The sequence below is a fragment of the Jaculus jaculus genome, chromosome 15 (genome assembly GCF_020740685.1).
Source record: "Jaculus jaculus isolate mJacJac1 chromosome 15, mJacJac1.mat.Y.cur, whole genome shotgun sequence".
NCBI classification, from domain to species: domain Eukaryota; kingdom Metazoa; phylum Chordata; class Mammalia; order Rodentia; family Dipodidae; genus Jaculus; species Jaculus jaculus.
In genome coordinates, this window is record NC_059116.1 from 52,254,842 (window position 1) to 52,267,153 (window position 12,312).

Below are 12,312 nucleotides of genomic sequence, written 5' to 3' on the forward strand. Positions count from 1 at the left end.
AAGGCTATTTATGACAAGCCGACAGCCAACATATTACTAAATGGGGAAAAACTGGAAGCTTTTCCACTAAAATCAGGAACAAGACAAGGGTGTCCACTGTCCCCACTTTTATTTAACATAGTTTTGGAAGTCTTAGCCATAGCAATAATGCAAGAGACACACATAAAAGGGATACAAATTGGAAAGGAAGAGATCAAGTTATCATTATTTGCAGATGACATGATTCTATACATAGAGGACCCTAAAGACTCTACTAGCATACTGTTGGAGCTGATCAAATCCTACACCCAAGTAGCAGGATACAAAATAAATACACAGAAATCAGTAGCCTTCATATATGCTAATAACAAACACACAGAGGATGAAATCAGAGAATCACTCCCATTAACAATTGCATCAAAATAAAATAAAGTACCTTGGAATAAACCTAACCAAGGAAGTAAAGAATCTCTACAATGAGAACTTTAAAACACTCAAGCGAGAAATTGCAGAAGACTCTAGAAAGTGGAGAAACATCCCTTGTTCCTGGAATGGAAGAATCAATATTGTGAAAATGGCAATCTTACCTAAAGCAATCTACATATTTAATGCAATCCCTATCAAAATTCCAAAGGCTTTCTTCATGGAAATAGAAAAACAATCCATAAATTCATTTGGAATCAGAAGAAACCTTGAATATCTAAAATAATACTGATTTTAACCTATACTACAGAGCCATAGTAACAAACACAGAATGGTACTGGCACAAAAACAGACATGTAGATCAGTGGAACAGAATAGAGGACCCAGGTGTAAGCCCAAGTAGCTATAGCCACCTGATATTCGATAAAAATGCCAAAAATACTCATTGGAGAAGAGACAGCCTCTCCAGCAAATGGTGTTTTGAAAATTGGATATATATCTGCAGAAGGATGAAAATAGATTCTTCTCTCTCACCATGCACAAGAATTAAGTCCAAATGGATTAAAGACCTTAACATCAGACCTGAAACTCTGAAACTGCTAGAGGAAAAAGTAGGGGAAACCCTTCAACATATTGGTCTTGGCAAAGACTTTCTGAATACAACCCCAATTGCTCACGCAATAAAATGATAGATTAATCACTGGGACCTCATGAAATTACAAAGATTTTGCACTGCAAAGGACACAGTGAAAAAAGCAAAGAGGCAACCCACAGAATGGGAAAAAATCTTCTCCAGCTATATATCTGATAGAGGATTAATATCTAGGATAGACAAAGAACTCAAAATTTAAATAATAAGGAATCAAACAAGCCAATCAAAAAATGGGCTATGGAGCTAAATACAGAGTTCTTAAAGGAAGAAATATGAATGGCATATAAGCATCTAAAAAAAGTTCTACGTCACTAGTCATCAGGGAAATGCAGATTAAAACTACATTGAGATTCCATCTCACTCCTGTCAGATTGGCCACCATCATGAAAACAAATGATCATAAATGTTGGCGGGGATGTGGAAAAACAGGAACCCTTCTACACTGCTGGTGGGAATGCAATCTGGTCCAGCCATTGTGGAAAACAGTGTGGAGGTTCCTAAAACAGCTAAAGATTGATCTACCATATGACCCAGCTATAGCACTCCTAGGCATATATCCGAAGGACTCATCTCATTTCCTTAGAAGTACGTACTCAACCATGTTTATTGCTGCTCAATTTATAATAGCTGGGAAATGGAACCAGCCTAGATGTCCCTCAACTCATGAGTGGATAATGAAGTTGTGGCACATTTATACAATGGAGTTCTACTCAGCGGTAAAGAAAAATGAAGTTATGAAATTTGCAGAAAAATGGATGGACCTGGAAAGGATTATACTAAGTGAGGTAACCCAGGCCCAGAAAGCCAAGCGCCACATGTTCTCTCTCATATGTGGATCCTAGCTACAGATGATTGGGCTTCTGTGTGAGAAGGAAAATACTTAGTAGCAGAGGCCAGTAGGGTAAAAAGGAGACATAAAATGTAGAGAAAGGAAGGGAGGAGGATACTTAATAGGTTGATATTGTATATATGTAATTACAATGATTGTAATGGGGAGGTAATATGATGGTGAATGGAATTTCAAATGGGAAAGTGTGTGGGTGGGGAGGGAGGGAATTACCATGGGATATATTTTATAATCATGGAAAATGTTAATAAAAATTTTAAAAAAAACCTAAAAAAAATAAATAAAAGTAAAAAAAAAGAATGGGTAAACAACATTCCACCTTCATACTGGCACATGTGCCACCTTGGGCCACAATGAATATGTCTACAGCCATGAAGTTCTGTATTATGGCTTTCCTCATCATTTGAACCTCAGAACTAAGAAGTGAGATTCCCTCAGCTGTGTCATTTAGAGTCTTTTGGGTATACTTTGTGAGAGTTTCTATGTTGCAAATAACATATTTCAATGTGATAGACGGAAGAAAAACTGAAACTAAGTAATCATACCATTGAAAAACACTCCTAGTTCATCGGTGATTTAAAACCTCTAAATTGTCTGTGCATTCTAAGGTTTTTACTTGTTGCAGACATTTCTATTTATCTTCCCTTTCATTTTATTCTATAAATAAAAGTTCAGGTAGGAGAATTATGTAGTATTTCTCATTTTTGTGAGCTTTGGGTCTATTTTTTCCAATGTATTAGCAGACAGGCAAAGGGAGTCCCCTGTAAAACTTTGGAGGTAGCTGTTCTCATGTATAGGATGACCTAGAGAATTACTATCCTAGCTCCTTTACCAGAAGTCTCTAGTAGGGCCTTGGCTATCACCTGAGATCTCTCTCAGGTGATGAAGAGATATCTATTGTATCTATTCCTACAGCCAGGGAATAGGGCAAAGAGTCTACTGGTGTTGGGCCTAATTTCCTCATCTTAAGATCCATGGCTTTTAAGTGTTCACCAGTGGGTTGCCAAACAAAGCACATCAGTCCATAACAAATTTAGCCTTGTTCAAACTCTCTGGGCAACAGAACACAGTCAGCCCTTATTCCAGCTAAGTTTTCTGCTGTCTTTCCTTCCCCTTAGAAAGTTCATAAGCCAAGCCTCCAAATACAATTCTTTGTGCACTTAGTATTTTCAAATTTTTAGTAGAATGGTTTATCACTACAGAAAGCATCTTCAGTTGCAAGCACCAGGTTTCCCACTTCTCTGGCACACAAATTCCCAAAGACCAAAATCCACATAGTTTGATTCGTCACAAAACAACTCTATCCTATTCTTGAGTACCAATTCTGTAATAGACAGCCTCAAGTTGCTGGGATGAACTTCTAACCAAGGGACAGTTATTGAAGAAGGGAATTTATTTGAAGCTTACAGATGGAGGGGAAGTTCTGTAATGGTGAAGTAAATTGCCGCCCTTTCACAAGACCAAGAGAGACCATGCAAAAAAGCCAAAAGCAGCCAGCACCAGAACAGGTAAACACACTTCAGGAACTTCAGACAAAGCTCAGAGCTGGAATTTGCTAAAATTGAATCTATTTGGGGACATTCATTTAAACCATCACATCTTCCTTCCAATGTCATGAGTATAGACACTTCTCAGTCTTTAATTTAATGCTTAGCTTATACAAATCATTTGAGCAGATCCAATTCCAAATTGCTTCAAAAATATGTGTTACTTCCACAATAACCATTTTGATTTTTATATCCATAGGCCTCTCTCTACCCTCTGCTAATCTAATTCATCCAGACTACTTCCCTCCTCCAGCATGCTATAGAGATTTCCTCATACTCTTGACTCAAGCATCCTGAAATCGATAAACCTCCTGACCCTAAGTGTCCCAATCCACATTAAGAGATCATCACATTGCCCCGTCACTCAACCAAGTTTCTCCTGCTCTCTCTTCTTTCCTATGCATTTACCTCTATTCCCATTCAATTGTTTATCTCATTCTCAAACTTTTATCTATTCCAACATAAAGGAAACCCCTCCTTCTCCCCTTTTACTCAGGACTAGTATCTTCTCCTCAACAAGAATTGGCAGAATTGCTGCCTCTTCCCTTTGAAATTCTTTGTTGCAACATAGCAGCTGTTACCACCCTCCAAAATTCAAATAGTCTCTCTAATAGGTATCATCTTCCATTATTAACATGCCCTTGATCTCTGAATGATTGAAAAAGGAAAGACCTGTCTGTCCCTACAAGAAGTTACTTCTACATCAACCAGTCTGATGTGATCTGAGATGCCACAAAGAAACCCTGAGACTGAATGTCCACTAATTCACTGAGTTACTATAAGAGTTAATTGCTGAGGTGCTAAAACATATCTTTTTCATCAGATGGACAAATCCCACAGAAGGAACTGTCCAGAAAGGGCTCAAAGGGCCAATAAGAAGGAAAGACAGGTTAGGCAAAAACAAAATAAAATGGAGTTCCTTGTCAGGGTAGCCTGACTATAGAAATGATCGATATGCAAATTGCCACATCTTTTTTGTTCACTTACCCCTCCCATTGGCTATGAAAACTATAAAATGGAAATAAAATCTCATCTCAGGTCCAGAGCATCTTTGGAGGGCTACCTCAAGTTCCTTCGCTCCAGGGAAATAAACTCCTCTACTTTCACTCATATCAGCATTGGAGCCATCCTTCCAGAAAATTTCTACAACATTATCAAGCTTGTCTCTTATAACTAATCAAACCTATAATAACCAACAAGTAAACAATATCCTCTTCCTTAGCCAACAGAGGTACCAATAGGGTCCCTGAGATGACCCTGCCCTGTACCTAAAATGAACCACTAGTTAAAAAACAAAACAACAACAACAACAACAAAAAAAACAGGTATGCTGTCCTTGGGATCCTCCATTTTTCAATGGAAAATCCCTAGCACTAAAGCAGCTAGAGTTTTTTCTCTGTTAACTGAAATTTCCCACCCCTACTTCCTTCTTCCTAAGTGGATCAGTAACAACCACCCTTATTCTTTTCTCTAAATGCAATCAGTAGCAGCCACTCCCATTTCCTCTGCTAATGGCATTGACTCTCTGTAACACACCAACCCACTTCCTTCCTCTTATAAACTACCCCAGTCAGAGTGGATTGTGGATTCTGAATCCTTTGCCAGAGACACCCTTTGCAGGTATGAACTCAACAAACCCTCTACTGTTGTTCAGCCATGCACCTTGTCTTTCTTTCTTGTCTGAGCCTAATTTATACTTTCATATGTATACCTTTATTTATGTGGAGAAAATATTCTAAGTAACTCAGTGAGGCAAAATCTACCACAACAGAGAACATATGGGTTTTCATTGATCTGTTCTTACAAAGAAATGAACAACTAAAACTTGTGCTGAATTAGCCAGATTAAGATTAAATATGTTGTCCTTCATTTAGATAGAAAATTTTAGGTTAACTCATGGAACTAGTGGATAGAATGAAAAAAAAAAAAGAATTAGAGGCAATTAAAAAATTATGTATTTGTGAGAGGAAGAGAGACAGAGACAGAGTAAATGGGTGTGCCAGAACCTTCAGCTGCTACAAATGAACTCTAGCCACATGTGCTGCTGTGCATCTGACTTTACTTGGGTAATGGGGAATTGAATCTGGATCATTAGATTTTGCAGGGAAGCACCTTAACCTCTGATCCATTTCTCCAGCCAAGGGAGTATTTCTTTTTTAAATGGCAGTATTCTACTGCTGGAATTATGCTGAGCTTTCCAGCCCCCAATATCCAGGAGACAACTTCCTGCCCTAAACTTAAAATCTATAGCTACTAAGGCTATTAATTTCTGATCATTACATATTCTGATTCCCTTCTCCTGAGAAAAATACCAGGCCTTGATATTCCTGAAGCAAAAATAATTTTAAGTCATAGATTTGTGTAGAACTAGTAAAATCTATCTATATTTGCTCTGCTAAATAAGCAACTTCTATTTATAGATAAGTAATGGCAATATCAGCCAAACTCTGGCTTGTCCTATAACATCCCTTAGAGCATTGCATCTCTTTGCTAAATACACAACAAACACAAGAGCAGTGGCAGGCACATTCATCTCTCTGAGTTCATAATACCCACTTTGAAGTCCAAATTAATGCCAGCAAATGTCTCTCATGTGAGATGTGTTCCTTTATACTTTATAATTTTGTGACCTTGTCAGCTGTTTCATTAATGATTTATAACAGAAAGTAAATGTCATGAGATTCCAAAATCATCATGAGTTTCCCCAGCATCATTCCATTGGTTACTGTGTCATCAAAGCCCTTTGATAGGGTATGAAAGCTTCCTTCCCATGAATAGCTGCTGTTCTCCCTTTATACATATGCAGAAGAAAGAGACCTATAAAATGTGACTTTAAAAGCACTGAAGATTTGAAGGGTGTTTTGGAAATCTGTACATTTTTTGCAGTCTGGATGGTTCTCATGGTGAAAGGACTCAGCATATTTTTTTTTCACAGGCAATCATGTTTCTTTTTTACAAAATATCTAAGCTCCTCTTTACAAATTGATAAAAGGAAAAATTAAAATAGAATGAATATAGCAGCTGAAGAATGCATTCTGTCAAGAATAAATTCTGTTAGAATAGGTAATGTATTAGAACTGTTTTACAATAAAAATATATCTTACACAATAAAGTTCCACTTGAGCTATAGCTAAACTATTGAGGATGTGTATGTATGCAAGCCCAATTTGAATTAGTAAAAGTAGATAACATAAATATGGTCCTCCAAATAAGTGTTTTCATATTAAGAGGAGCCCACAATCTACAAGTTGAATAAACCTCATATTGAGGAAGTAAGCAAATATTGAAACTTTATTTTTTCATACTAGACATATTAAGCTATTTTCCTCACATATCTTATATTTAGATAAGGCAATAAAGTCAAGAACGACCACATATATTCTCATATATTCCATGTTATTGTACTGGAGTACAGATGGACTCTTGTACATATGTGTGTGTGTGCACATGCGTATGTACTGATGTATGAATAGCTATTGTGTGTCAGTTTCCTCCAGATTAAACATGACCTCACTCTCCTAAATCAGAGCAGCTGTGACTACTGGCAGGAGACCCTCCTGAGATTCAACCAGTGAATATTCCATGGAAGAAGAGGGCGGGTCATGGGGCTCACATGACCTTCTTTAGCAAGATCCCAATAAGGGCCTTCACCTTCCCAGGCTTGTGAAAAGAGGTAAACAATTGCCCGTGATTGTGTAGCTGTATGTAAGTAACCCAGCAGACTCTTCAGTGGTGCAGGTTTTTGTGAATCATCCATGCTCTGGGTGAGAATCTTCAATGGTGTAGATAAAACATAAGTTAACCAAGGGATTTCTGGTTGTGTGTCTTCCTTTAAGTCACCATGCTCCCATAAGCAATCTCAATAAACCCAATAAACTCACTAAGCTGTACTCCATAATTTGATGGGTTATTGCCTTCTGTTTGTGTTTTTGGCAAGATGTTCTTTAGTTCTGTTCACCTGGGTATGAGTTCCAGGGTCCAATTAGCCACAGTTTGACCTAGAGGAGAGCTTCCGAATCAGTGGCAATAGCCTTAAGATGATTTTCATTTGAAATGCATATGAAATACACATACCCCAAATATTTTAAATGATGTGCCCAACCTCACTGCATGTGCTATGATATCATATGCAAATATTATTACAGTAGTAAATTTATATATTAACAAACACAAAATATCATGTTATAAAATTGCATAAATCAAATAATTTACTTTTAATTTTATTTAAATTACTAACAATGCCAGATGTGTTATTGTTAAAGTATTTTTAAAAATCAGTATTAGTTTTTAGTGAGAACACCATGGTTAAAATATTTTTTATAATTTTTATGTTTTATTTGTTTAATTATTTGTTTGAAAGAGAAGGGGTACATTAAGGCCTCTAGCTACTGCATCTGTACTCCAGATACATACACCACATTCTGCATCTGGCTTACGTGGGTACTGGGGAATCAAACCTGAGTCTTTAGGCTTCTCATCAAGCACCTTAACTTTTTTTTTTAAAAAAAATTTTATTTATTTATTTGAGAGTGACAGAGACAGAGAGAAAGACAGATAGAGGGAGAGAGAGAGAATGGGCGCGCCAGGGCTTCCAGCCTCTGCAAACGAACTCCAGACGCATGCGCCCCCTTGTGCATCTGGCTAACGTGGGACCTGGGGAACCGAGCCTCGAACCGAGGTCCTTAGGCTTCACAGGCGAGCGCTTAACCGCTAAGCCATCTCTCCAGCCCAAGCACCTTAACTTTTAAGCCATCTCTCCAGCCCTAATATTTTATTTTTGAAAAAAGTACTATAATTCACAATTAACTCACCAAGTTACTAAATTAAAACTAAACCTACTTTGGCTTTAAGTGGAATTGACTTCATGTTCTGTGTTTAATGGGTAGTAGAATGAAAAGATTTCACAAATAAATTTAAGCTTAATGGAAAAAAAGCTCTTTTGGATGCATTAATTTAATCATCATATACTTTTTTTAGTCATACTGTTCTGTAGCAATTTATTCACAATTGGAACATTCCATCTGATACAAGACTTGGGAAGTAATGAAATTTACAACATCCATGAAGTAATGAAACTTAAAACTTTCAGGAAGTAAACAACGCAAAGGCTTCAGGAGGTTCCTGAAAATTACAAGGTTCATAAGGCTCAGCTCCAAGGTTTTATATGCATTAGCAATTGCTTGGGAAAAGATTGTCCTTGTAGCCAAGTAAGCAGTGGAGGGAGACCCAGGGATGCAGCGTTTGTAAGTCATCATTACTACTGAGTTTGGCTTGATAGAGATTAGGAGCAAGGTAGCTCAAGTGGTACCCAGTTTATTAGGGGGCACAGGCATCAAGGAGAGATGCACATCAAACTACCTGGCCAATAATCAGGCCATCTCAGAGTTGAAATTTCCAAGATGCTGGCTGACTACCTATGTTGTCCCCACTTCCTGATCCCATAGCTTCCCTAGAACTTCCAAGGGATTCCCATTTTCTGAATTCATTAAAATTTTGGTGCGCTTCATTGAGCCTATGCAATCTCACCTTACTCTTCACCAGTGAGGGCACTCCAATGTGTTTATGTAGACTATCAGAAGCTGAACTGGTTGATGTTTTATTTCCTTATGAGTCCCACTTGGATTTATTCCAAAATTATAAAAGCTGATTCAGTCCTGAGTGCCAGTCAACAGCTCTTTTCAAATCTCCTCCCCTGCTATGGGAAGTTGTTTTTTCATCTCTTTCTAATAAATCTTGCATGCTCTTCTTTGCATTCCCTTGTCCAGTCCTTGTTTACTGTTCTACATAACCGACAGACAACAAATCTGAGAGCCACAGCTTGGGGAGTGTTATTGTTCCTTGCTTTAATTCTCAAGCCAAGCCTATCTGAGGCAAGAGAAATTTTGTTGCTCTCAATCCTGCAGCAGGTTTTTGGGTGATGCAGTTGCCCTGAGACATCCATGCTCCTCTACGTAAACCCACTGAACTCACTGGTTCACCATGCTAATATTTGGTGGAATTTGATCTGTTTCTGGTGCCCTATTTAGGATGAATAAATGTTCACTCTCAAGTCTAAGGAAAGATTATCATGACACAATTATGCCAAAGTTCAAAGATGAAGATCTATACATGTCCATCTTAACCATTATCAACTCGGTTGCTTTAGCAAATAAATTGGAAGAGTGTTGTATTTTGATAATTTTAACAATCTTGTGAACAGAAATTAAAATGTTCATTTGCAAAATAACCGGTAAGAAAATAATTTCTAAAGTTTTTAATTTGGCCAAATATGAAAATATTTCTTTAGATTGAAATACTTTTCATTTTGGCAGCAAAAATTGCATAATAATAGTTACATTTTCAAACTGATATTTTAATGTTTTCTTTCATTTTAACATTTTTGAAAAAGCAGCTCTTTTCTCAATTATTGAAAAAATGATATTTCTCTGTAAATAATGTATATTAGTACGGTTGAAAGCAATGTTCTACTATAGGAAAAAATCTAGAAAATGGTGTTTTCATGTACTTTTTGTTGAAACATTGTATAACTCATCCTTAAGCTCACTCATTTAAAAGCACTTTTATATTGGATGATCTTCCAACTTCCATACAGTATAAGAGTCTCATTATTACTACTAATTTCCTTTCAACATATTATAAAGATTCTAGTACTGAAAAACCAAATGAAAATAAATGCTGGTGAGGATGTTGAGAAGTTGGAACACTCATCCACCATTGGTGGGAATGTAAGATGGTACAACCATTTTAAAAAGCAATATGGGGACTCCTGAAAAAGCTGACTATACAGATACCAACAGACACAGTTACTCCCTTACTGGTCATCTACCCTAAATCCTTCAAACCACAGGCCAGAAAGATTTTCTCAACTATGTTTGTAGCGTCACAATTTGTAATAGCTAAGAGCTGGAATCAACCCAGATGTCCATCACCAGAAGAATGGATAACTAGGATGTGGTATATCTACACAATGGAATTCTATACAGTAGTAGGAAAAAATGACACAAAGAAATTTGAGGAAAAATGGTTGAACCTGGAACAGATCATTCTCAGTGAACTTACCCAATCACAGGAAAACAAGCTCCACATAGTCTCACTCATCTACAGCACCTAACTTGAATCTACCCAAGATACTTTACATACCCAGCAAGCATCTCATGGACTAGACACTAGGATGGATGGGGAGGGAGGGGAGTGCAATGGAGGGATGGGAAACACAAATTTATACCCAAATGGCAATGGTACCACAAAATTCTACTTCCTAAAAGGTAGACCAAATGGCTGAACCTTCACCATGCCCTTACAGGAAACACCTGAATCACAAGACAATGGAGAGGGTAGGATCAAGTAACCTAAATCCTCTACATCTTCCTCCCCTCCATCTCCCTCTCCCTCTCTCTCTGTCTAACTCCTATATATTAGTTACCTTTTTTCCTCATTTTCTTAGGGGGCACTGACATGTAACTCCCAGTACCAACATGGGGCTATCACCCACAATGAGCTTTTGATCAGGGAAACCTACAGGTTTTCTTAAAAAATGACAGATTTCTGTCAGAGTACTTTATGACACACCAAAGTTTAGTGGTAAGACCCTATTGCTGAAGACACCATATACAGCTGACACGTAAAATGGAATGGCATGGCGGGAAGCCAGGAGAGAGTCAGTCCCCAGACAGTCAGCATGTCTAGTGCCAGAAGGTGCTACATGAGCGACTGGGGGAAATGACCAATATCTGTCCAAGCAACTCATGGTCCAACCTACTTAGCAGCAAATAACCTGGTGTGATGCCCACACAAGTGCAATAGTGGCACACAGCCATGGTGGGGAACCAACTGCTCTTGATTCGGCTAACTGATCCCCTAAGTGGTATGAGACCCATAGCTGAAGCTGGGAAACAAGTCAGAACCATATTCAAACATAAGCCCACTCTCCAATATCAAGCTACAATCAATCATGGGCTACAAGAGGGCCTACACCTATTAAACTCTCTATAAAAAAGTAAGGGTTATTTCATTTGTCCTGGTGCTAACTGACTCTCCATTGGAGAATCTGCTTCTCTTTTTCAGATAGATGCAGATCCTAAGAATAGAGCCACCCCATCATACCTCAAAAGGGCCCCAACTGAAACTAAGGACAATTGTCAAAACAAGCAAGGGTGCTGTTTTCTGATGAACCAGATAACCGCACAAGGGTGAAGGAGACCAACACAGAGAAAAATCAACGCCTACCAAATCAGAGAGCCAGAGCCCCAGAGGCCCCCAACACCTCATCACTGAAGCAGACCAAAAATGAACCCAACATGGCTCAGGGAAATTTTGTGGAAGAGGGGGCGGAAAGAATGTCAGAGCCACATGTTGGGTTATAATATGCAGAGAAATTTATTTTACCAATAACTGTGGGCTAACTCCGCAATGCATGACCCATATACCTCAACAAGGAGGGTCCAATGGGGAGGGGGTAGGTCATGGATAAGCTTAATTATGGTACCAAACTGCCTGTACTTGCAGAATAGAAAACTAATAAATAAAATAAAATAAAATAGAATATTAAAAAAATTTTTCTCAATCTCTCTGATGTAGAAGGCTGCTGGCCAGCTATCCATGTGATGTCTTTCTTTTCCTTATAGATACTTCACACTGCTTTCATGATATATATTCTAGCATCTCTTTATTATGTATTGTTTTTCTTTTGCCATTGGTGGACTATTGGGCTAGAAAGGCAGAATGCCAAGAAGTGTCAAAGGGCCCAGGAAAAAAACCTGGCCTATTGTACATTTCTTTAATCCAAGCTTTTGGGAAGCTGAGGTTGAAGGATCATCATGAGTTCAAGGCCAGCCTGTGCTAGGGTGAGTTCCTGCATTTAAAAC